Below are 24,471 nucleotides of genomic sequence, written 5' to 3' on the forward strand. Positions count from 1 at the left end.
ACCCAAAAAGTTTGGTTGATTAGTCTGTGGCATTCTGTTAAACTGTTGCTTATGGCGGTCTCTGTGAGCTTCTCAGCGACATTCAGCCAGCCAGGTATCCTGCCTGCAGTAGATGGAATGTGGCAATGGAACGCTGGCTGCGCGTGTCATAATAGGCTCTGAGCCTTTATATACCTGTGCACAGCAGCAGCCACCTTCAGTCTGCTGCTGGACAGCCAGCAGCAGCAGCAGCAGGAGAGGTATGTAATCAGGAGCCCTCCTGCTAAGGGTAGACAGCTGCTCGTTCCACCCCACCCCCCGCCTTAATTGGTTCTCCTCCCTTCCAACGGTGTTGAGGCGGGTGGGAACAGCAGGGGGTGAAGGTGCTGTGTTTAAAGAGGTGGAGTTATGCAGATCTAAAACGCGTGGATTGCAGCAGCAGCAAGCCGAAAAGTGCAGGCATGTAAGGGATCTAGAGGTTGACAACATGTCTTCTTAACGGGAGTCCAGGAGCTCATCTCCACAAATGGACTTTTTAGGATCCTTGGGTGGCTCCGTAGTTTGAAACCAATTCTGGTTATCGCTTCTCGGCCTTTTGGCTAAGATCAAGTGTAGTATCTGTTCTTATCAGTTTAATATCTGATACGTCCCCTATCTGGGGACCATATATTAAATGGATTTTTAGAACAGGGAGATGGAAAAAGAGCTTGCTCTGTCCACTCCACGCATTGACCTGGTATTGCAGTATCTCCAGGACCGGTGCACCCCTTCTTTAATGCAGTTTCTAAAATCAGAAAGAATTGAATTCAATGTTTTTTGTTCATTTTGCTTGTTTGTCGGATTTTGGGATGGACTCTTTGGCTCTGCTTTTCTTCTCCTCATTGGATTTTTCATGTTCAAAGTTGCAGAAGCCAGATTACAAGCTCATTTTGGTTCAACTTCAGCAACTGTGCATTGCATTGCCATGTAATGTGATGCAATGCTATCTTTCTAGCTCTCCCTTTCTACTTCCTTTTGGATAAACAGACATATTAGGCAAGCATTTTGGAGCTTTCACCTAAATAACTACAGGTGGTGAGATAAGCTGCACAATATAATTGACCTTTCAGTATATTGTTGCACACACACCATCTATTTAGCAAATGCCCTTGTTATCAACAGCAGCCTTTTAAACTCACCCGAGCTAACAGGTATGTGCGCTGGTTACACTGCTGCGCTTAAAATTTCTTTTTTGGTTTGCTACAATGCCTTTTCTGAAACGTTGTCTCCTTCTGCTGGAACACTGACTTCTTTCATTTAATGCCTGCAGACTATAAAAGAGAACCCAACCCAAAAAGTTTGGTTGATTAGTCTGTGGCATTCTGTTAAACTGTTGCTTATGGCGGTCTCTGTGAGCTTCTCAGCGACATTCAGCCAGCCAGGTATCCTGCCTGCAGTAGATGGAATGTGGCAATGGAACGCTGGCTGCGCGTGTCATAATAGGCTCTGAGCCTTTATATACCTGTGCACAGCAGCAGCCACCTTCAGTCTGCTGCTGGACAGCCAGCAGCAGCAGCAGCAGGAGAGGTATGTAATCAGGAGCCCTCCTGCTAAGGGTAGACAGCTGCTCGTTCCACCCCACCCCCCGCCTTAATTGGTTCTCCTCCCTTCCAACGGTGTTGAGGCGGGTGGGAACAGCAGGGGGTGAAGGTGCTGTGTTTAAAGAGGTGGAGTTATGCAGATCTAAAACGCGTGGATTGCAGCAGCAGCAAGCCGAAAAGTGCAGGCATGTAAGGGATCTAGAGGTTGACAACATGTCTTCTTAACGGGAGTCCAGGAGCTCATCTCCACAAATGGACTTTTTAGGATCCTTGGGTGGCTCCGTAGTTTGAAACCAATTCTGGTTATCGCTTCTCGGCCTTTTGGCTAAGATCAAGTGTAGTATCTGTTCTTATCAGTTTAATATCTGATACGTCCCCTATCTGGGGACCATATATTAAATGGATTTTTAGAACAGGGAGATGGAAAAAGAGCTTGCTCTGTCCACTCCACGCATTGACCTGGTATTGCAGTATCTCCAGGACCGGTGCACCCCTTCTTTAATGCAGTTTCTAAAATCAGAAAGAATTGAATTCAATGTTTTTTGTTCATTTTGCTTGTTTGTCGGATTTTGGGATGGACTCTTTGGCTCTGCTTTTCTTCTCCTCATTGGATTTTTCATGTTCAAAGTTGCAGAAGCCAGATTACAAGCTCATTTTGGTTCAACTTCAGCAACTGTGCATTGCATTGCCATGTAATGTGATGCAATGCTATCTTTCTAGCTCTCCCTTTCTACTTCCTTTTGGATAAACAGACATATTAGGCAAGCATTTTGGAGCTTTCACCTAAATAACTACAGGTGGTGAGATAAGCTGCACAATATAATTGACCTTTCAGTATATTGTTGCACACACACCATCTATTTAGCAAATGCCCTTGTTATCAACAGCAGCCTTTTAAACTCACCCGAGCTAACAGGTATGTGCGCTGGTTACACTGCTGCGCTTAAAATTTCTTTTTTGGTTTGCTACAATGCCTTTTCTGAAACGTTGTCTCCTTCTGCTGGAACACTGACTTCTTTCATTTAATGCCTGCAGACTATAAAAGAGAACCCAACCCAAAAAGTTTGGTTGATTAGTCTGTGGCATTCTGTTAAACTGTTGCTTATGGCGGTCTCTGTGAGCTTCTCAGCGACATTCAGCCAGCCAGGTATCCTGCCTGCAGTAGATGGAATGTGGCAATGGAACGCTGGCTGCGCGTGTCATAATAGGCTCTGAGCCTTTATATACCTGTGCACAGCAGCAGCCACCTTCAGTCTGCTGCTGGACAGCCAGCAGCAGCAGCAGCAGGAGAGGTATGTAATCAGGAGCCCTCCTGCTAAGGGTAGACAGCTGCTCGTTCCACCCCACCCCCCGCCTTAATTGGTTCTCCTCCCTTCCAACGGTGTTGAGGCGGGTGGGAACAGCAGGGGGTGAAGGTGCTGTGTTTAAAGAGGTGGAGTTATGCAGATCTAAAACGCGTGGATTGCAGCAGCAGCAAGCCGAAAAGTGCAGGCATGTAAGGGATCTAGAGGTTGACAACATGTCTTCTTAACGGGAGTCCAGGAGCTCATCTCCACAAATGGACTTTTTAGGATCCTTGGGTGGCTCCGTAGTTTGAAACCAATTCTGGTTATCGCTTCTCGGCCTTTTGGCTAAGATCAAGTGTAGTATCTGTTCTTATCAGTTTAATATCTGATACGTCCCCTATCTGGGGACCATATATTAAATGGATTTTTAGAACAGGGAGATGGAAAAAGAGCTTGCTCTGTCCACTCCACGCATTGACCTGGTATTGCAGTATCTCCAGGACCGGTGCACCCCTTCTTTAATGCAGTTTCTAAAATCAGAAAGAATTGAATTCAATGTTTTTTGTTCATTTTGCTTGTTTGTCGGATTTTGGGATGGACTCTTTGGCTCTGCTTTTCTTCTCCTCATTGGATTTTTCATGTTCAAAGTTGCAGAAGCCAGATTACAAGCTCATTTTGGTTCAACTTCAGCAACTGTGCATTGCATTGCCATGTAATGTGATGCAATGCTATCTTTCTAGCTCTCCCTTTCTACTTCCTTTTGGATAAACAGACATATTAGGCAAGCATTTTGGAGCTTTCACCTAAATAACTACAGGTGGTGAGATAAGCTGCACAATATAATTGACCTTTCAGTATATTGTTGCACACACACCATCTATTTAGCAAATGCCCTTGTTATCAACAGCAGCCTTTTAAACTCACCCGAGCTAACAGGTATGTGCGCTGGTTACACTGCTGCGCTTAAAATTTCTTTTTTGGTTTGCTACAATGCCTTTTCTGAAACGTTGTCTCCTTCTGCTGGAACACTGACTTCTTTCATTTAATGCCTGCAGACTATAAAAGAGAACCCAACCCAAAAAGTTTGGTTGATTAGTCTGTGGCATTCTGTTAAACTGTTGCTTATGGCGGTCTCTGTGAGCTTCTCAGCGACATTCAGCCAGCCAGGTATCCTGCCTGCAGTAGATGGAATGTGGCAATGGAACGCTGGCTGCGCGTGTCATAATAGGCTCTGAGCCTTTATATACCTGTGCACAGCAGCAGCCACCTTCAGTCTGCTGCTGGACAGCCAGCAGCAGCAGCAGCAGGAGAGGTATGTAATCAGGAGCCCTCCTGCTAAGGGTAGACAGCTGCTCGTTCCACCCCACCCCCCGCCTTAATTGGTTCTCCTCCCTTCCAACGGTGTTGAGGCGGGTGGGAACAGCAGGGGGTGAAGGTGCTGTGTTTAAAGAGGTGGAGTTATGCAGATCTAAAACGCGTGGATTGCAGCAGCAGCAAGCCGAAAAGTGCAGGCATGTAAGGGATCTAGAGGTTGACAACATGTCTTCTTAACGGGAGTCCAGGAGCTCATCTCCACAAATGGACTTTTTAGGATCCTTGGGTGGCTCCGTAGTTTGAAACCAATTCTGGTTATCGCTTCTCGGCCTTTTGGCTAAGATCAAGTGTAGTATCTGTTCTTATCAGTTTAATATCTGATACGTCCCCTATCTGGGGACCATATATTAAATGGATTTTTAGAACAGGGAGATGGAAAAAGAGCTTGCTCTGTCCACTCCACGCATTGACCTGGTATTGCAGTATCTCCAGGACCGGTGCACCCCTTCTTTAATGCAGTTTCTAAAATCAGAAAGAATTGAATTCAATGTTTTTTGTTCATTTTGCTTGTTTGTCGGATTTTGGGATGGACTCTTTGGCTCTGCTTTTCTTCTCCTCATTGGATTTTTCATGTTCAAAGTTGCAGAAGCCAGATTACAAGCTCATTTTGGTTCAACTTCAGCAACTGTGCATTGCATTGCCATGTAATGTGATGCAATGCTATCTTTCTAGCTCTCCCTTTCTACTTCCTTTTGGATAAACAGACATATTAGGCAAGCATTTTGGAGCTTTCACCTAAATAACTACAGGTGGTGAGATAAGCTGCACAATATAATTGACCTTTCAGTATATTGTTGCACACACACCATCTATTTAGCAAATGCCCTTGTTATCAACAGCAGCCTTTTAAACTCACCCGAGCTAACAGGTATGTGCGCTGGTTACACTGCTGCGCTTAAAATTTCTTTTTTGGTTTGCTACAATGCCTTTTCTGAAACGTTGTCTCCTTCTGCTGGAACACTGACTTCTTTCATTTAATGCCTGCAGACTATAAAAGAGAACCCAACCCAAAAAGTTTGGTTGATTAGTCTGTGGCATTCTGTTAAACTGTTGCTTATGGCGGTCTCTGTGAGCTTCTCAGCGACATTCAGCCAGCCAGGTATCCTGCCTGCAGTAGATGGAATGTGGCAATGGAACGCTGGCTGCGCGTGTCATAATAGGCTCTGAGCCTTTATATACCTGTGCACAGCAGCAGCCACCTTCAGTCTGCTGCTGGACAGCCAGCAGCAGCAGCAGCAGGAGAGGTATGTAATCAGGAGCCCTCCTGCTAAGGGTAGACAGCTGCTCGTTCCACCCCACCCCCCGCCTTAATTGGTTCTCCTCCCTTCCAACGGTGTTGAGGCGGGTGGGAACAGCAGGGGGTGAAGGTGCTGTGTTTAAAGAGGTGGAGTTATGCAGATCTAAAACGCGTGGATTGCAGCAGCAGCAAGCCGAAAAGTGCAGGCATGTAAGGGATCTAGAGGTTGACAACATGTCTTCTTAACGGGAGTCCAGGAGCTCATCTCCACAAATGGACTTTTTAGGATCCTTGGGTGGCTCCGTAGTTTGAAACCAATTCTGGTTATCGCTTCTCGGCCTTTTGGCTAAGATCAAGTGTAGTATCTGTTCTTATCAGTTTAATATCTGATACGTCCCCTATCTGGGGACCATATATTAAATGGATTTTTAGAACAGGGAGATGGAAAAAGAGCTTGCTCTGTCCACTCCACGCATTGACCTGGTATTGCAGTATCTCCAGGACCGGTGCACCCCTTCTTTAATGCAGTTTCTAAAATCAGAAAGAATTGAATTCAATGTTTTTTGTTCATTTTGCTTGTTTGTCGGATTTTGGGATGGACTCTTTGGCTCTGCTTTTCTTCTCCTCATTGGATTTTTCATGTTCAAAGTTGCAGAAGCCAGATTACAAGCTCATTTTGGTTCAACTTCAGCAACTGTGCATTGCATTGCCATGTAATGTGATGCAATGCTATCTTTCTAGCTCTCCCTTTCTACTTCCTTTTGGATAAACAGACATATTAGGCAAGCATTTTGGAGCTTTCACCTAAATAACTACAGGTGGTGAGATAAGCTGCACAATATAATTGACCTTTCAGTATATTGTTGCACACACACCATCTATTTAGCAAATGCCCTTGTTATCAACAGCAGCCTTTTAAACTCACCCGAGCTAACAGGTATGTGCGCTGGTTACACTGCTGCGCTTAAAATTTCTTTTTTGGTTTGCTACAATGCCTTTTCTGAAACGTTGTCTCCTTCTGCTGGAACACTGACTTCTTTCATTTAATGCCTGCAGACTATAAAAGAGAACCCAACCCAAAAAGTTTGGTTGATTAGTCTGTGGCATTCTGTTAAACTGTTGCTTATGGCGGTCTCTGTGAGCTTCTCAGCGACATTCAGCCAGCCAGGTATCCTGCCTGCAGTAGATGGAATGTGGCAATGGAACGCTGGCTGCGCGTGTCATAATAGGCTCTGAGCCTTTATATACCTGTGCACAGCAGCAGCCACCTTCAGTCTGCTGCTGGACAGCCAGCAGCAGCAGCAGCAGGAGAGGTATGTAATCAGGAGCCCTCCTGCTAAGGGTAGACAGCTGCTCGTTCCACCCCACCCCCCGCCTTAATTGGTTCTCCTCCCTTCCAACGGTGTTGAGGCGGGTGGGAACAGCAGGGGGTGAAGGTGCTGTGTTTAAAGAGGTGGAGTTATGCAGATCTAAAACGCGTGGATTGCAGCAGCAGCAAGCCGAAAAGTGCAGGCATGTAAGGGATCTAGAGGTTGACAACATGTCTTCTTAACGGGAGTCCAGGAGCTCATCTCCACAAATGGACTTTTTAGGATCCTTGGGTGGCTCCGTAGTTTGAAACCAATTCTGGTTATCGCTTCTCGGCCTTTTGGCTAAGATCAAGTGTAGTATCTGTTCTTATCAGTTTAATATCTGATACGTCCCCTATCTGGGGACCATATATTAAATGGATTTTTAGAACAGGGAGATGGAAAAAGAGCTTGCTCTGTCCACTCCACGCATTGACCTGGTATTGCAGTATCTCCAGGACCGGTGCACCCCTTCTTTAATGCAGTTTCTAAAATCAGAAAGAATTGAATTCAATGTTTTTTGTTCATTTTGCTTGTTTGTCGGATTTTGGGATGGACTCTTTGGCTCTGCTTTTCTTCTCCTCATTGGATTTTTCATGTTCAAAGTTGCAGAAGCCAGATTACAAGCTCATTTTGGTTCAACTTCAGCAACTGTGCATTGCATTGCCATGTAATGTGATGCAATGCTATCTTTCTAGCTCTCCCTTTCTACTTCCTTTTGGATAAACAGACATATTAGGCAAGCATTTTGGAGCTTTCACCTAAATAACTACAGGTGGTGAGATAAGCTGCACAATATAATTGACCTTTCAGTATATTGTTGCACACACACCATCTATTTAGCAAATGCCCTTGTTATCAACAGCAGCCTTTTAAACTCACCCGAGCTAACAGGTATGTGCGCTGGTTACACTGCTGCGCTTAAAATTTCTTTTTTGGTTTGCTACAATGCCTTTTCTGAAACGTTGTCTCCTTCTGCTGGAACACTGACTTCTTTCATTTAATGCCTGCAGACTATAAAAGAGAACCCAACCCAAAAAGTTTGGTTGATTAGTCTGTGGCATTCTGTTAAACTGTTGCTTATGGCGGTCTCTGTGAGCTTCTCAGCGACATTCAGCCAGCCAGGTATCCTGCCTGCAGTAGATGGAATGTGGCAATGGAACGCTGGCTGCGCGTGTCATAATAGGCTCTGAGCCTTTATATACCTGTGCACAGCAGCAGCCACCTTCAGTCTGCTGCTGGACAGCCAGCAGCAGCAGCAGCAGGAGAGGTATGTAATCAGGAGCCCTCCTGCTAAGGGTAGACAGCTGCTCGTTCCACCCCACCCCCCGCCTTAATTGGTTCTCCTCCCTTCCAACGGTGTTGAGGCGGGTGGGAACAGCAGGGGGTGAAGGTGCTGTGTTTAAAGAGGTGGAGTTATGCAGATCTAAAACGCGTGGATTGCAGCAGCAGCAAGCCGAAAAGTGCAGGCATGTAAGGGATCTAGAGGTTGACAACATGTCTTCTTAACGGGAGTCCAGGAGCTCATCTCCACAAATGGACTTTTTAGGATCCTTGGGTGGCTCCGTAGTTTGAAACCAATTCTGGTTATCGCTTCTCGGCCTTTTGGCTAAGATCAAGTGTAGTATCTGTTCTTATCAGTTTAATATCTGATACGTCCCCTATCTGGGGACCATATATTAAATGGATTTTTAGAACAGGGAGATGGAAAAAGAGCTTGCTCTGTCCACTCCACGCATTGACCTGGTATTGCAGTATCTCCAGGACCGGTGCACCCCTTCTTTAATGCAGTTTCTAAAATCAGAAAGAATTGAATTCAATGTTTTTTGTTCATTTTGCTTGTTTGTCGGATTTTGGGATGGACTCTTTGGCTCTGCTTTTCTTCTCCTCATTGGATTTTTCATGTTCAAAGTTGCAGAAGCCAGATTACAAGCTCATTTTGGTTCAACTTCAGCAACTGTGCATTGCATTGCCATGTAATGTGATGCAATGCTATCTTTCTAGCTCTCCCTTTCTACTTCCTTTTGGATAAACAGACATATTAGGCAAGCATTTTGGAGCTTTCACCTAAATAACTACAGGTGGTGAGATAAGCTGCACAATATAATTGACCTTTCAGTATATTGTTGCACACACACCATCTATTTAGCAAATGCCCTTGTTATCAACAGCAGCCTTTTAAACTCACCCGAGCTAACAGGTATGTGCGCTGGTTACACTGCTGCGCTTAAAATTTCTTTTTTGGTTTGCTACAATGCCTTTTCTGAAACGTTGTCTCCTTCTGCTGGAACACTGACTTCTTTCATTTAATGCCTGCAGACTATAAAAGAGAACCCAACCCAAAAAGTTTGGTTGATTAGTCTGTGGCATTCTGTTAAACTGTTGCTTATGGCGGTCTCTGTGAGCTTCTCAGCGACATTCAGCCAGCCAGGTATCCTGCCTGCAGTAGATGGAATGTGGCAATGGAACGCTGGCTGCGCGTGTCATAATAGGCTCTGAGCCTTTATATACCTGTGCACAGCAGCAGCCACCTTCAGTCTGCTGCTGGACAGCCAGCAGCAGCAGCAGCAGGAGAGGTATGTAATCAGGAGCCCTCCTGCTAAGGGTAGACAGCTGCTCGTTCCACCCCACCCCCCGCCTTAATTGGTTCTCCTCCCTTCCAACGGTGTTGAGGCGGGTGGGAACAGCAGGGGGTGAAGGTGCTGTGTTTAAAGAGGTGGAGTTATGCAGATCTAAAACGCGTGGATTGCAGCAGCAGCAAGCCGAAAAGTGCAGGCATGTAAGGGATCTAGAGGTTGACAACATGTCTTCTTAACGGGAGTCCAGGAGCTCATCTCCACAAATGGACTTTTTAGGATCCTTGGGTGGCTCCGTAGTTTGAAACCAATTCTGGTTATCGCTTCTCGGCCTTTTGGCTAAGATCAAGTGTAGTATCTGTTCTTATCAGTTTAATATCTGATACGTCCCCTATCTGGGGACCATATATTAAATGGATTTTTAGAACAGGGAGATGGAAAAAGAGCTTGCTCTGTCCACTCCACGCATTGACCTGGTATTGCAGTATCTCCAGGACCGGTGCACCCCTTCTTTAATGCAGTTTCTAAAATCAGAAAGAATTGAATTCAATGTTTTTTGTTCATTTTGCTTGTTTGTCGGATTTTGGGATGGACTCTTTGGCTCTGCTTTTCTTCTCCTCATTGGATTTTTCATGTTCAAAGTTGCAGAAGCCAGATTACAAGCTCATTTTGGTTCAACTTCAGCAACTGTGCATTGCATTGCCATGTAATGTGATGCAATGCTATCTTTCTAGCTCTCCCTTTCTACTTCCTTTTGGATAAACAGACATATTAGGCAAGCATTTTGGAGCTTTCACCTAAATAACTACAGGTGGTGAGATAAGCTGCACAATATAATTGACCTTTCAGTATATTGTTGCACACACACCATCTATTTAGCAAATGCCCTTGTTATCAACAGCAGCCTTTTAAACTCACCCGAGCTAACAGGTATGTGCGCTGGTTACACTGCTGCGCTTAAAATTTCTTTTTTGGTTTGCTACAATGCCTTTTCTGAAACGTTGTCTCCTTCTGCTGGAACACTGACTTCTTTCATTTAATGCCTGCAGACTATAAAAGAGAACCCAACCCAAAAAGTTTGGTTGATTAGTCTGTGGCATTCTGTTAAACTGTTGCTTATGGCGGTCTCTGTGAGCTTCTCAGCGACATTCAGCCAGCCAGGTATCCTGCCTGCAGTAGATGGAATGTGGCAATGGAACGCTGGCTGCGCGTGTCATAATAGGCTCTGAGCCTTTATATACCTGTGCACAGCAGCAGCCACCTTCAGTCTGCTGCTGGACAGCCAGCAGCAGCAGCAGCAGGAGAGGTATGTAATCAGGAGCCCTCCTGCTAAGGGTAGACAGCTGCTCGTTCCACCCCACCCCCCGCCTTAATTGGTTCTCCTCCCTTCCAACGGTGTTGAGGCGGGTGGGAACAGCAGGGGGTGAAGGTGCTGTGTTTAAAGAGGTGGAGTTATGCAGATCTAAAACGCGTGGATTGCAGCAGCAGCAAGCCGAAAAGTGCAGGCATGTAAGGGATCTAGAGGTTGACAACATGTCTTCTTAACGGGAGTCCAGGAGCTCATCTCCACAAATGGACTTTTTAGGATCCTTGGGTGGCTCCGTAGTTTGAAACCAATTCTGGTTATCGCTTCTCGGCCTTTTGGCTAAGATCAAGTGTAGTATCTGTTCTTATCAGTTTAATATCTGATACGTCCCCTATCTGGGGACCATATATTAAATGGATTTTTAGAACAGGGAGATGGAAAAAGAGCTTGCTCTGTCCACTCCACGCATTGACCTGGTATTGCAGTATCTCCAGGACCGGTGCACCCCTTCTTTAATGCAGTTTCTAAAATCAGAAAGAATTGAATTCAATGTTTTTTGTTCATTTTGCTTGTTTGTCGGATTTTGGGATGGACTCTTTGGCTCTGCTTTTCTTCTCCTCATTGGATTTTTCATGTTCAAAGTTGCAGAAGCCAGATTACAAGCTCATTTTGGTTCAACTTCAGCAACTGTGCATTGCATTGCCATGTAATGTGATGCAATGCTATCTTTCTAGCTCTCCCTTTCTACTTCCTTTTGGATAAACAGACATATTAGGCAAGCATTTTGGAGCTTTCACCTAAATAACTACAGGTGGTGAGATAAGCTGCACAATATAATTGACCTTTCAGTATATTGTTGCACACACACCATCTATTTAGCAAATGCCCTTGTTATCAACAGCAGCCTTTTAAACTCACCCGAGCTAACAGGTATGTGCGCTGGTTACACTGCTGCGCTTAAAATTTCTTTTTTGGTTTGCTACAATGCCTTTTCTGAAACGTTGTCTCCTTCTGCTGGAACACTGACTTCTTTCATTTAATGCCTGCAGACTATAAAAGAGAACCCAACCCAAAAAGTTTGGTTGATTAGTCTGTGGCATTCTGTTAAACTGTTGCTTATGGCGGTCTCTGTGAGCTTCTCAGCGACATTCAGCCAGCCAGGTATCCTGCCTGCAGTAGATGGAATGTGGCAATGGAACGCTGGCTGCGCGTGTCATAATAGGCTCTGAGCCTTTATATACCTGTGCACAGCAGCAGCCACCTTCAGTCTGCTGCTGGACAGCCAGCAGCAGCAGCAGCAGGAGAGGTATGTAATCAGGAGCCCTCCTGCTAAGGGTAGACAGCTGCTCGTTCCACCCCACCCCCCGCCTTAATTGGTTCTCCTCCCTTCCAACGGTGTTGAGGCGGGTGGGAACAGCAGGGGGTGAAGGTGCTGTGTTTAAAGAGGTGGAGTTATGCAGATCTAAAACGCGTGGATTGCAGCAGCAGCAAGCCGAAAAGTGCAGGCATGTAAGGGATCTAGAGGTTGACAACATGTCTTCTTAACGGGAGTCCAGGAGCTCATCTCCACAAATGGACTTTTTAGGATCCTTGGGTGGCTCCGTAGTTTGAAACCAATTCTGGTTATCGCTTCTCGGCCTTTTGGCTAAGATCAAGTGTAGTATCTGTTCTTATCAGTTTAATATCTGATACGTCCCCTATCTGGGGACCATATATTAAATGGATTTTTAGAACAGGGAGATGGAAAAAGAGCTTGCTCTGTCCACTCCACGCATTGACCTGGTATTGCAGTATCTCCAGGACCGGTGCACCCCTTCTTTAATGCAGTTTCTAAAATCAGAAAGAATTGAATTCAATGTTTTTTGTTCATTTTGCTTGTTTGTCGGATTTTGGGATGGACTCTTTGGCTCTGCTTTTCTTCTCCTCATTGGATTTTTCATGTTCAAAGTTGCAGAAGCCAGATTACAAGCTCATTTTGGTTCAACTTCAGCAACTGTGCATTGCATTGCCATGTAATGTGATGCAATGCTATCTTTCTAGCTCTCCCTTTCTACTTCCTTTTGGATAAACAGACATATTAGGCAAGCATTTTGGAGCTTTCACCTAAATAACTACAGGTGGTGAGATAAGCTGCACAATATAATTGACCTTTCAGTATATTGTTGCACACACACCATCTATTTAGCAAATGCCCTTGTTATCAACAGCAGCCTTTTAAACTCACCCGAGCTAACAGGTATGTGCGCTGGTTACACTGCTGCGCTTAAAATTTCTTTTTTGGTTTGCTACAATGCCTTTTCTGAAACGTTGTCTCCTTCTGCTGGAACACTGACTTCTTTCATTTAATGCCTGCAGACTATAAAAGAGAACCCAACCCAAAAAGTTTGGTTGATTAGTCTGTGGCATTCTGTTAAACTGTTGCTTATGGCGGTCTCTGTGAGCTTCTCAGCGACATTCAGCCAGCCAGGTATCCTGCCTGCAGTAGATGGAATGTGGCAATGGAACGCTGGCTGCGCGTGTCATAATAGGCTCTGAGCCTTTATATACCTGTGCACAGCAGCAGCCACCTTCAGTCTGCTGCTGGACAGCCAGCAGCAGCAGCAGCAGGAGAGGTATGTAATCAGGAGCCCTCCTGCTAAGGGTAGACAGCTGCTCGTTCCACCCCACCCCCCGCCTTAATTGGTTCTCCTCCCTTCCAACGGTGTTGAGGCGGGTGGGAACAGCAGGGGGTGAAGGTGCTGTGTTTAAAGAGGTGGAGTTATGCAGATCTAAAACGCGTGGATTGCAGCAGCAGCAAGCCGAAAAGTGCAGGCATGTAAGGGATCTAGAGGTTGACAACATGTCTTCTTAACGGGAGTCCAGGAGCTCATCTCCACAAATGGACTTTTTAGGATCCTTGGGTGGCTCCGTAGTTTGAAACCAATTCTGGTTATCGCTTCTCGGCCTTTTGGCTAAGATCAAGTGTAGTATCTGTTCTTATCAGTTTAATATCTGATACGTCCCCTATCTGGGGACCATATATTAAATGGATTTTTAGAACAGGGAGATGGAAAAAGAGCTTGCTCTGTCCACTCCACGCATTGACCTGGTATTGCAGTATCTCCAGGACCGGTGCACCCCTTCTTTAATGCAGTTTCTAAAATCAGAAAGAATTGAATTCAATGTTTTTTGTTCATTTTGCTTGTTTGTCGGATTTTGGGATGGACTCTTTGGCTCTGCTTTTCTTCTCCTCATTGGATTTTTCATGTTCAAAGTTGCAGAAGCCAGATTACAAGCTCATTTTGGTTCAACTTCAGCAACTGTGCATTGCATTGCCATGTAATGTGATGCAATGCTATCTTTCTAGCTCTCCCTTTCTACTTCCTTTTGGATAAACAGACATATTAGGCAAGCATTTTGGAGCTTTCACCTAAATAACTACAGGTGGTGAGATAAGCTGCACAATATAATTGACCTTTCAGTATATTGTTGCACACACACCATCTATTTAGCAAATGCCCTTGTTATCAACAGCAGCCTTTTAAACTCACCCGAGCTAACAGGTATGTGCGCTGGTTACACTGCTGCGCTTAAAATTTCTTTTTTGGTTTGCTACAATGCCTTTTCTGAAACGTTGTCTCCTTCTGCTGGAACACTGACTTCTTTCATTTAATGCCTGCAGACTATAAAAGAGAACCCAACCCAAAAAGTTTGGTTGATTAGTCTGTGGCATTCTGTTAAACTGTTGCTTATGGCGGTCTCTGTGAGCTTCTCAGCGACATTCAGCCAGCCAGGTATCCTGCCTGCAGTAGATGGAATGTGGCAATGGAACGCTGGCTGCGCGTGTCATAATAGGCTCTGAGCCTTTATATACCTGTGCACAGCAGCAGCCACCTTCAGTCTGCTGCTGGACAGCCAGCAGCAGCAGCAGCAGGAGAGGTATGTAATCAGGAGCCCTCCTGCTAAGGGTAGACAGCTGCTCGTTCCACCCCACCCCCCGCCTTAATTGGTTCTCCTCCCTTCCAACGGTGTTGAGGCGGGTGGGAACAGCAGGGGGTGAAGGTGCTGTGTTTAAAGAGGTGGAGTTATGCAGATCTAAAACGCGTGGATTGCAGCAGCAGCAAGCCGAAAAGTGCAGGCATGTAAGGGATCTAGAGGTTGACAACATGTCTTCTTAACGGGAGTCCAGGAGCTCATCTCCACAAATGGACTTTTTAGGATCCTTGGGTGGCTCCGTAGTTTGAAACCAATTCTGGTTATCGCTTCTCGGCCTTTTGGCTAAGATCAAGTGTAGTATCTGTTCTTATCAGTTTAATATCTGATACGTCCCCTATCTGGGGACCATATATTAAATGGATTTTTAGAACAGGGAGATGGAAAAAGAGCTTGCTCTGTCCACTCCACGCATTGACCTGGTATTGCAGTATCTCCAGGACCGGTGCACCCCTTCTTTAATGCAGTTTCTAAAATCAGAAAGAATTGAATTCAATGTTTTTTGTTCATTTTGCTTGTTTGTCGGATTTTGGGATGGACTCTTTGGCTCTGCTTTTCTTCTCCTCATTGGATTTTTCATGTTCAAAGTTGCAGAAGCCAGATTACAAGCTCATTTTGGTTCAACTTCAGCAACTGTGCATTGCATTGCCATGTAATGTGATGCAATGCTATCTTTCTAGCTCTCCCTTTCTACTTCCTTTTGGATAAACAGACATATTAGGCAAGCATTTTGGAGCTTTCACCTAAATAACTACAGGTGGTGAGATAAGCTGCACAATATAATTGACCTTTCAGTATATTGTTGCACACACACCATCTATTTAGCAAATGCCCTTGTTATCAACAGCAGCCTTTTAAACTCACCCGAGCTAACAGGTATGTGCGCTGGTTACACTGCTGCGCTTAAAATTTCTTTTTTGGTTTGCTACAATGCCTTTTCTGAAACGTTGTCTCCTTCTGCTGGAACACTGACTTCTTTCATTTAATGCCTGCAGACTATAAAAGAGAACCCAACCCAAAAAGTTTGGTTGATTAGTCTGTGGCATTCTGTTAAACTGTTGCTTATGGCGGTCTCTGTGAGCTTCTCAGCGACATTCAGCCAGCCAGGTATCCTGCCTGCAGTAGATGGAATGTGGCAATGGAACGCTGGCTGCGCGTGTCATAATAGGCTCTGAGCCTTTATATACCTGTGCACAGCAGCAGCCACCTTCAGTCTGCTGCTGGACAGCCAGCAGCAGCAGCAGCAGGAGAGGTATGTAATCAGGAGCCCTCCTGCTAAGGGTAGACAGCTGCTCGTTCCACCCCACCCCCCGCCTTAATTGGTTCTCCTCCCTTCCAACGGTGTTGAGGCGGGTGGGAACAGCAGGGGGTGAAGGTGCTGTGTTTAAAGAGGTGGAGTTATGCAGATCTAAAACGCGTGGATTGCAGCAGCAGCAAGCCGAAAAGTGCAGGCATGTAAGGGATCTAGAGGTTGACAACATGTCTTCTTAACGGGAGTCCAGGAGCTCATCTCCACAAATGGACTTTTTAGGATCCTTGGGTGGCTCCGTAGTTTGAAACCAATTCTGGTTATCGCTTCTCGGCCTTTTGGCTAAGATCAAGTGTAGTATCTGTTCTTATCAGTTTAATATCTGATACGTCCCCTATCTGCGGACCATATATTAAATGGATTTTTAGAACAGGGAGATGGAAAAAGAGCTTGCTCTGTCCACTCCACGCATTGACCTGGTATTGCAGTATCTCCAGGACCGGTGCACCCCTTCTTTAATGCAGTTTCTAAAATCAGAAAGAATTGAATTCAATGTTTTTTGTTCATTTTGCTTGTTTGTCGGATTTTGGGATGGACTCTTTGGCTCTGCTTTTCTTCTCCTCATTGGATTTTTCATGTTCAAAGTTGCAGAAGCCAGATTACAAGCTCATTTTGGTTCAACTTCAGCAACTGTGCATTGCATTGCCATGTAATGTGATGCAATGCTATCTTTCTAGCTCTCCCTTTCTACTTCCTTTTGGATAAACAGACATATTAGGCAAGCATTTTGGAGCTTTCACCTAAATAACTACAGGTGGTGAGATAAGCTGCACAATATAATTGACCTTTCAGTATATTGTTGCACACACACCATCTATTTAGCAAATGCCCTTGTTATCAACAGCAGCCTTTTAAACTCACCCGAGCTAACAGGTATGTGCGCTGGTTACACTGCTGCGCTTAAAATTTCTTTTTTGGTTTGCTACAATGCCTTTTCTGAAACGTTGTCTCCTTCTGCTGGAACACTGACTTCTTTCATTTAATGCCTGCAGACTATAAAAGAGAACCCAACCCAAAAAGTTTGGTTGATTAGTCTGTGGCATTCTGTTAAACTGTTGCTTATGGCGGTCTCTGTGAGCTTCTCAGCGACATTCAGCCAGCCAGGTATCCTGCCTGCAGTAGATGGAATGTGGCAATGGAACGCTGGCTGCGCGTGTCATAATAGGCTCTGAGCCTTTATATACCTGTGCACAGCAGCAGCCACCTTCAGTCTGCTGCTGGACAGCCAGCAGCAGCAGCAGCAGGAGAGGTATGTAATCAGGAGCCCTCCTGCTAAGGGTAGACAGCTGCTCGTTCCACCCCACCCCCCGCCTTAATTGGTTCTCCTCCCTTCCAACGGTGTTGAGGCGGGTGGGAACAGCAGGGGGTGAAGGTGCTGTGTTTAAAGAGGTGGAGTTATGCAGATCTAAAACGCGTGGATTGCAGCAGCAGCAAGCCGAAAAGTGCAGGCATGTAAGGGATCTAGAGGTTGACAACATGTCTTCTTAACGGGAGTCCAGGAGCTCATCTCCACAAATGGACTTTTTAGGATCCTTGGGTGGCTCCGTAGTTTGAAACCAATTCTGGTTATCGCTTCTCGGCCTTTTGGCTAAGATCAAGTGTAGTATCTGTTCTTATCAGTTTAATATCTGATACGTCCCCTATCTGGGGACCATATATTAAATGGATTTTTAGAACAGGGAGATGGAAAAAGAGCTTGCTCTGTCCACTCCACGCATTGACCTGGTATTGCAGTATCTCCAGGACCGGTGCACCCCTTCTTTAATGCAGTTTCTAAAATCAGAAAGAATTGAATTCAATGTTTTTTGTTCATTTTGCTTGTTTGTCGGATTTTGGGATGGACTCTTTGGCTCTGCTTTTCTTCTCCTCATTGGATTTTTCATGTTCAAAGTTGCAGAAGCCAGATTACAAGCTCATTTTGGTTCAACTTCAGCAACTGTGCATTGCATTGCCATGTAATGTGATGCAATGCTATCTTTCTAGCTCTCCCTTTCTACTTCCTTTTGGATAAACAGACATATTAGGCAAGCATTTTGGAGCTTTCACCTAAATAACTACAGGTGGTGAGATAAGCTGCACAATATAATTGACCTTTCAGTATATTGTTGCACACACACCATCTATTTAGCAAATGCCCTTGTTATCAACAGCAGCCTTTTAAACTCACCCGAGCTAACAGGTATGTGCGCTGGTTACACTGCTGCGCTTAAAATTTCTTTTTTGGTTTGCTACAATGCCTTTTCTGAAACGTTGTCTCCTTCTGCTGGAACACTGACTTCTTTCATTTAATGCCTGCAGACTATAAAAGAGAACCCAACCCAAAAAGTTTGGTTGATTAGTCTGTGGCATTCTGTTAAACTGTTGCTTATGGCGGTCTCTGTGAGCTTCTCAGCGACATTCAGCCAGCCAGGTATCCTGCCTGCAGTAGATGGAATGTGGCAATGGAACGCTGGCTGCGCGTGTCATAATAGGCTCTGAGCCTTTATATACCTGTGCACAGCAGCAGCCACCTTCAGTCTGCTGCTGGACAGCCAGCAGCAGCAGCAGCAGGAGAGGTATGTAATCAGGAGCCCTCCTGCTAAGGGTAGACAGCTGCTCGTTCCACCCCACCCCCCGCCTTAATTGGTTCTCCTCCCTTCCAACGGTGTTGAGGCGGGTGGGAACAGCAGGGGGTGAAGGTGCTGTGTTTAAAGAGGTGGAGTTATGCAGATCTAAAACGCGTGGATTGCAGCAGCAGCAAGCCGAAAAGTGCAGGCATGTAAGGGATCTAGAGGTTGACAACATGTCTTCTTAACGGGAGTCCAGGAGCTCATCTCCACAAATGGACTTTTTAGGATCCTTGGGTGGCTCCGTAGTTTGAAACCAATTCTGGTTATCGCTTCTCGGCCTTTTGGCTAAGATCAAGTGTAGTATCTGTTCTTATCAGTTTAATATCTGATACGTCCCCTATCTGGGGACCATATATTAAATGGATTTTTAGAACAGGGAGATGGAAAAAGAGCTTGCTCTGTCCACTCCACGCATTGACCTGGTATTGCAGTATCTCCAGGACCGGTGCACCCCTTCTTTAATGCAGTTTCTAAAATCAGAAAGAATTGAATTCAATGTTTTTTGTTCATTTTGCTTGTTTGTCGGATTTTGGGATGGACTCTTTGGCTCTGCTTTTCTTCTCCTCATTGGATTTTTCATGTTCAAAGTTGCAGAAGCCAGATTACAAGCTCATTTTGGTTCAACTTCAGCAACTGTGCATTGCATTGCCATGTAATGTGATGCAATGCTATCTTTCTAGCTCTCCCTTTCTACTTCCTTTTGGATAAACAGACATATTAGGCAAGCATTTTGGAGCTTTCACCTAAATAACTACAGGTGGTGAGATAAGCTGCACAATATAATTGACCTTTCAGTATATTGTTGCACACACACCATCTATTTAGCAAATGCCCTTGTTATCAACAGCAGCCTTTTAAACTCACCCGAGCTAACAGGTATGTGCGCTGGTTACACTGCTGCGCTTAAAATTTCTTTTTTGGTTTGCTACAATGCCTTTTCTGAAACGTTGTCTCCTTCTGCTGGAACACTGACTTCTTTCATTTAATGCCTGCAGACTATAAAAGAGAACCCAACCCAAAAAGTTTGGTTGATTAGTCTGTGGCATTCTGTTAAACTGTTGCTTATGGCGGTCTCTGTGAGCTTCTCAGCGACATTCAGCCAGCCAGGTATCCTGCCTGCAGTAGATGGAATGTGGCAATGGAACGCTGGCTGCGCGTGTCATAATAGGCTCTGAGCCTTTATATACCTGTGCACAGCAGCAGCCACCTTCAGTCTGCTGCTGGACAGCCAGCAGCAGCAGCAGCAGGAGAGGTATGTAATCAGGAGCCCTCCTGCTAAGGGTAGACAGCTGCTCGTTCCACCCCACCCCCCGCCTTAATTGGTTCTCCTCCCTTCCAACGGTGTTGAGGCGGGTGGGAACAGCAGGGGGTGAAGGTGCTGTGTTTAAAGAGGTGGAGTTATGCAGATCTAAAACGCGTGGATTGCAGCAGCAGCAAGCCGAAAAGTGCAGGCATGTAAGGGATCTAGAGGTTGACAACATGTCTTCTTAACGGGAGTCCAGGAGCTCATCTCCACAAATGGACTTTTTAGGATCCTTGGGTGGCTCCGTAGTTTGAAACCAATTCTGGTTATCGCTTCTCGGCCTTTTGGCTAAGATCAAGTGTAGTATCTGTTCTTATCAGTTTAATATCTGATACGTCCCCTATCTGGGGACCATATATTAAATGGATTTTTAGAACAGGGAGATGGAAAAAGAGCTTGCTCTGTCCACTCCACGCATTGACCTGGTATTGCAGTATCTCCAGGACCGGTGCACCCCTTCTTTAATGCAGTTTCTAAAATCAGAAAGAATTGAATTCAATGTTTTTTGTTCATTTTGCTTGTTTGTCGGATTTTGGGATGGACTCTTTGGCTCTGCTTTTCTTCTCCTCATTGGATTTTTCATGTTCAAAGTTGCAGAAGCCAGATTACAAGCTCATTTTGGTTCAACTTCAGCAACTGTGCATTGCATTGCCATGTAATGTGATGCAATGCTATCTTTCTAGCTCTCCCTTTCTACTTCCTTTTGGATAAACAGACATATTAGGCAAGCATTTTGGAGCTTTCACCTAAATAACTACAGGTGGTGAGATAAGCTGCACAATATAATTGACCTTTCAGTATATTGTTGCACACACACCATCTATTTAGCAAATGCCCTTGTTATCAACAGCAGCCTTTTAAACTCACCCGAGCTAACAGGTATGTGCGCTGGTTACACTGCTGCGCTTAAAATTTCTTTTTTGGTTTGCTACAATGCCTTTTCTGAAACGTTGTCTCCTTCTGCTGGAACACTGACTTCTTTCATTTAATGCCTGCAGACTATAAAAGAGAACCCAACCCAAAAAGTTTGGTTGATTAGTCTGTGGCATTCTGTTAAACTGTTGCTTATGGCGGTCTCTGTGAGCTTCTCAGCGACATTCAGCCAGCCAGGTATCCTGCCTGCAGTAGATGGAATGTGGCAATGGAACGCTGGCTGCGCGTGTCATAATAGGCTCTGAGCCTTTATATACCTGTGCACAGCAGCAGCCACCTTCAGTCTGCTGCTGGACAGCCAGCAGCAGCAGCAGCAGGAGAGGTATGTAATCAGGAGCCCTCCTGCTAAGGGTAGACAGCTGCTCGTTCCACCCCACCCCCCGCCTTAATTGGTTCTCCTCCCTTCCAACGGTGTTGAGGCGGGTGGGAACAGCAGGGGGTGAAGGTGCTGTGTTTAAAGAGGTGGAGTTATGCAGATCTAAAACGCGTGGATTGCAGCAGCAGCAAGCCGAAAAGTGCAGGCATGTAAGGGATCTAGAGGTTGACAACATGTCTTCTTAACGGGAGTCCAGGAGCTCATCTCCACAAATGGACTTTTTAGGATCCTTGGGTGGCTCCGTAGTTTGAAACCAATTCTGGTTATCGCTTCTCGGCCTTTTGGCTAAGATCAAGTGTAGTATCTGTTCTTATCAGTTTAATATCTGATACGTCCCCTATCTGGGGACCATATATTAAATGGATTTTTAGAACAGGGAGATGGAAAAAGAGCTTGCTCTGTCCACTCCACGCATTGACCTGGTATTGCAGTATCTCCAGGACCGGTGCACCCCTTCTTTAATGCAGTTTCTAAAATCAGAAAGAATTGAATTCAATGTTTTTTGTTCATTTTGCTTGTTTGTCGGATTTTGGGATGGACTCTTTGGCTCTGCTTTTCTTCTCCTCATTGGATTTTTCATGTTCAAAGTTGCAGAAGCCAGATTACAAGCTCATTTTGGTTCAACTTCAGCAACTGTGCATTGCATTGCCATGTAATGTGATGCAATGCTATCTTTCTAGCTCTCCCTTTCTACTTCCTTTTGGATAAACAGACATATTAGGCAAGCATTTTGGAGCTTTCACCTAAATAACTACAGGTGGTGAGATAAGCTGCACAATATAATTGACCTTTCAGTATATTGTTGCACACACACCATCTATTTAGCAAATGCCCTTGTTATCAACAGCAGCCTTTTAAACTCACCCGAGCTAACAGGTATGTGCGCTGGTTACACTGCTGCGCTTAAAATTTCTTTTTTGGTTTGCTACAATGCCTTTTCTGAAACGTTGTCTCCTTCTGCTGGAACACTGACTTCTTTCATTTAATGCCTGCAGACTATAAAAGAGAACCCAACCCAAAAAGTTTGGTTGATTAGTCTGTGGCATTCTGTTAAACTGTTGCTTATGGCGGTCTCTGTGAGCTTCTCAGCGACATTCAGCCAGCCAGGTATCCTGCCTGCAGTAGATGGAATGTGGCAATGGAACGCTGGCTGCGCGTGTCATAATAGGCTCTGAGCCTTTATATACCTGTGCACAGCAGCAGCCACCTTCAGTCTGCTGCTGGACAGCCAGCAGCAGCAGCAGCAGGAGAGGTATGTAATCAGGAGCCCTCCTGCTAAGGGTAGACAGCTGCTCGTTCCACCCCACCCCCCGCCTTAATTGGTTCTCCTCCCTTCCAACGGTGTTGAGGCGGGTGGGAACAGCAGGGGGTGAAGGTGCTGTGTTTAAAGAGGTGGAGTTATGCAGATCTAAAACGCGTGGATTGCAGCAGCAGCAAGCCGAAAAGTGCAGGCATGTAAGGGATCTAGAGGTTGACAACATGTCTTCTTAACGGGAGTCCAGGAGCTCATCTCCACAAATGGACTTTTTAGGATCCTTGGGTGGCTCCGTAGTTTGAAACCAATTCTGGTTATCGCTTCTCGGCCTTTTGGCTAAGATCAAGTGTAGTATCTGTTCTTATCAGTTTAATATCTGATACGTCCCCTATCTGGGGACCATATATTAAATGGATTTTTAGAACAGGGAGATGGAAAAAGAGCTTGCTCTGTCCACTCCACGCATTGACCTGGTATTGCAGTATCTCCAGGACCGGTGCACCCCTTCTTTAATGCAGTTTCTAAAATCAGAAAGAATTGAATTCAATGTTTTTTGTTCATTTTGCTTGTTTGTCGGATTTTGGGATGGACTCTTTGGCTCTGCTTTTCTTCTCCTCATTGGATTTTTCATGTTCAAAGTTGCAGAAGCCAGATTACAAGCTCATTTTGGTTCAACTTCAGCAACTGTGCATTGCATTGCCATGTAATGTGATGCAATGCTATCTTTCTAGCTCTCCCTTTCTACTTCCTTTTGGATAAACAGACATATTAGGCAAGCATTTTGGAGCTTTCACCTAAATAACTACAGGTGGTGAGATAAGCTGCACAATATAATTGACCTTTCAGTATATTGTTGCACACACACCATCTATTTAGCAAATGCCCTTGTTATCAACAGCAGCCTTTTAAACTCACCCGAGCTAACAGGTATGTGCGCTGGTTACACTGCTGCGCTTAAAATTTCTTTTTTGGTTTGCTACAATGCCTTTTCTGAAACGTTGTCTCCTTCTGCTGGAACACTGACTTCTTTCATTTAATGCCTGCAGACTATAAAAGAGAACCCAACCCAAAAAGTTTGGTTGATTAGTCTGTGGCATTCTGTTAAACTGTTGCTTATGGCGGTCTCTGTGAGCTTCTCAGCGACATTCAGCCAGCCAGGTATCCTGCCTGCAGTAGATGGAATGTGGCAATGGAACGCTGGCTGCGCGTGTCATAATAGGCTCTGAGCCTTTATATACCTGTGCACAGCAGCAGCCACCTTCAGTCTGCTGCTGGACAGCCAGCAGCAGCAGCAGCAGGAGAGGTATGTAATCAGGAGCCCTCCTGCTAAGGGTAGACAGCTGCTCGTTCCACCCCACCCCCCGCCTTAATTGGTTCTCCTCCCTTCCAACGGTGTTGAGGCGGGTGGGAACAGCAGGGGGTGAAGGTGCTGTGTTTAAAGAGGTGGAGTTATGCAGATCTAAAACGCGTGGATTGCAGCAGCAGCAAGCCGAAAAGTGCAGGCATGTAAGGGATCTAGAGGTTGACAACATGTCTTCTTAACGGGAGTCCAGGAGCTCATCTCCACAAATGGACTTTTTAGGATCCTTGGGTGGCTCCGTAGTTTGAAACCAATTCTGGTTATCGCTTCTCGGCCTTTTGGCTAAGATCAAGTGTAGTATCTGTTCTTATCAGTTTAATATCTGATACGTCCCCTATCTGGGGACCATATATTAAATGGATTTTTAGAACAGGGAGATGGAAAAAGAGCTTGCTCTGTCCACTCCACGCATTGACCTGGTATTGCAGTATCTCCAGGACCGGTGCACCCCTTCTTTAATGCAGTTTCTAAAATCAGAAAGAATTGAATTCAATGTTTTTTGTTCATTTTGCTTGTTTGTCGGATTTTGGGATGGACTCTTTGGCTCTGCTTTTCTTCTCCTCATTGGATTTTTCATGTTCAAAGTTGCAGAAGCCAGATTACAAGCTCATTTTGGTTCAACTTCAGCAACTGTGCATTGCATTGCCATGTAATGTGATGCAATGCT

The 24,471-nt window shown here is 45.2% G+C and overlaps 19 non-coding genes across 19 annotated transcripts; all 19 read left to right on the forward strand.

Annotated features, from left to right (window-relative positions):
- The first annotated feature begins 558 nt into the window (after positions 1-558).
- LOC141248565 (U2 spliceosomal RNA) lies at positions 559-749 on the forward strand. The gene has a single exon (XR_012311755.1). It is a non-coding gene; the product is annotated as a U2 spliceosomal RNA (small nuclear RNA).
- A 1,115-nt stretch (positions 750-1,864) lies between these two features.
- Positions 1,865-2,055, forward strand: LOC141248566 (U2 spliceosomal RNA). The gene has a single exon (XR_012311756.1). It is a non-coding gene; the product is annotated as a U2 spliceosomal RNA (small nuclear RNA).
- Positions 2,056-3,170: 1,115 nt separating this feature from the next.
- LOC141248567 (U2 spliceosomal RNA) lies at positions 3,171-3,361 on the forward strand. Its single transcript, XR_012311757.1, has one exon. It is a non-coding gene; the product is annotated as a U2 spliceosomal RNA (small nuclear RNA).
- A 1,115-nt stretch (positions 3,362-4,476) lies between these two features.
- Positions 4,477-4,667, forward strand: LOC141248568 (U2 spliceosomal RNA). The gene has a single exon (XR_012311758.1). It is a non-coding gene; the product is annotated as a U2 spliceosomal RNA (small nuclear RNA).
- Positions 4,668-5,782: 1,115 nt separating this feature from the next.
- On the forward strand, positions 5,783-5,973 carry LOC141248569 (U2 spliceosomal RNA). The gene has a single exon (XR_012311759.1). It is a non-coding gene; the product is annotated as a U2 spliceosomal RNA (small nuclear RNA).
- Positions 5,974-7,088: 1,115 nt separating this feature from the next.
- On the forward strand, positions 7,089-7,279 carry LOC141248570 (U2 spliceosomal RNA). The gene has a single exon (XR_012311760.1). It is a non-coding gene; the product is annotated as a U2 spliceosomal RNA (small nuclear RNA).
- Positions 7,280-8,394: 1,115 nt separating this feature from the next.
- Positions 8,395-8,585, forward strand: LOC141248571 (U2 spliceosomal RNA). Its single transcript, XR_012311761.1, has one exon. It is a non-coding gene; the product is annotated as a U2 spliceosomal RNA (small nuclear RNA).
- Positions 8,586-9,700: 1,115 nt separating this feature from the next.
- LOC141248572 (U2 spliceosomal RNA) lies at positions 9,701-9,891 on the forward strand. Its single transcript, XR_012311762.1, has one exon. It is a non-coding gene; the product is annotated as a U2 spliceosomal RNA (small nuclear RNA).
- Positions 9,892-11,006: 1,115 nt separating this feature from the next.
- LOC141248573 (U2 spliceosomal RNA) lies at positions 11,007-11,197 on the forward strand. Its single transcript, XR_012311763.1, has one exon. It is a non-coding gene; the product is annotated as a U2 spliceosomal RNA (small nuclear RNA).
- Positions 11,198-12,312: 1,115 nt separating this feature from the next.
- Positions 12,313-12,503, forward strand: LOC141248574 (U2 spliceosomal RNA). The gene has a single exon (XR_012311764.1). It is a non-coding gene; the product is annotated as a U2 spliceosomal RNA (small nuclear RNA).
- Positions 12,504-13,618: 1,115 nt separating this feature from the next.
- Positions 13,619-13,809, forward strand: LOC141248577 (U2 spliceosomal RNA). The gene has a single exon (XR_012311766.1). It is a non-coding gene; the product is annotated as a U2 spliceosomal RNA (small nuclear RNA).
- A 1,115-nt stretch (positions 13,810-14,924) lies between these two features.
- LOC141248578 (U2 spliceosomal RNA) lies at positions 14,925-15,115 on the forward strand. Its single transcript, XR_012311767.1, has one exon. It is a non-coding gene; the product is annotated as a U2 spliceosomal RNA (small nuclear RNA).
- Positions 15,116-16,230: 1,115 nt separating this feature from the next.
- Positions 16,231-16,421, forward strand: LOC141248528 (U2 spliceosomal RNA). The gene has a single exon (XR_012311720.1). It is a non-coding gene; the product is annotated as a U2 spliceosomal RNA (small nuclear RNA).
- A 1,115-nt stretch (positions 16,422-17,536) lies between these two features.
- LOC141248579 (U2 spliceosomal RNA) lies at positions 17,537-17,727 on the forward strand. The gene has a single exon (XR_012311768.1). It is a non-coding gene; the product is annotated as a U2 spliceosomal RNA (small nuclear RNA).
- Positions 17,728-18,842: 1,115 nt separating this feature from the next.
- Positions 18,843-19,033, forward strand: LOC141248580 (U2 spliceosomal RNA). Its single transcript, XR_012311769.1, has one exon. It is a non-coding gene; the product is annotated as a U2 spliceosomal RNA (small nuclear RNA).
- Positions 19,034-20,148: 1,115 nt separating this feature from the next.
- On the forward strand, positions 20,149-20,339 carry LOC141248581 (U2 spliceosomal RNA). Its single transcript, XR_012311770.1, has one exon. It is a non-coding gene; the product is annotated as a U2 spliceosomal RNA (small nuclear RNA).
- A 1,115-nt stretch (positions 20,340-21,454) lies between these two features.
- LOC141248524 (U2 spliceosomal RNA) lies at positions 21,455-21,645 on the forward strand. Its single transcript, XR_012311717.1, has one exon. It is a non-coding gene; the product is annotated as a U2 spliceosomal RNA (small nuclear RNA).
- A 1,115-nt stretch (positions 21,646-22,760) lies between these two features.
- LOC141248525 (U2 spliceosomal RNA) lies at positions 22,761-22,951 on the forward strand. Its single transcript, XR_012311718.1, has one exon. It is a non-coding gene; the product is annotated as a U2 spliceosomal RNA (small nuclear RNA).
- Positions 22,952-24,066: 1,115 nt separating this feature from the next.
- LOC141248526 (U2 spliceosomal RNA) lies at positions 24,067-24,257 on the forward strand. Its single transcript, XR_012311719.1, has one exon. It is a non-coding gene; the product is annotated as a U2 spliceosomal RNA (small nuclear RNA).
- The last annotated feature ends 214 nt before the right edge of the window (positions 24,258-24,471 follow it).

The sequence above is a fragment of the Phyllobates terribilis genome, unplaced genomic scaffold (genome assembly GCF_046119375.1).
Source record: "Phyllobates terribilis strain yellow unplaced genomic scaffold, ASM4611937v1 Scaffold_3737__1_contigs__length_71202, whole genome shotgun sequence".
Lineage (NCBI taxonomy): Eukaryota > Metazoa > Chordata > Amphibia > Anura > Dendrobatidae > Phyllobates > Phyllobates terribilis.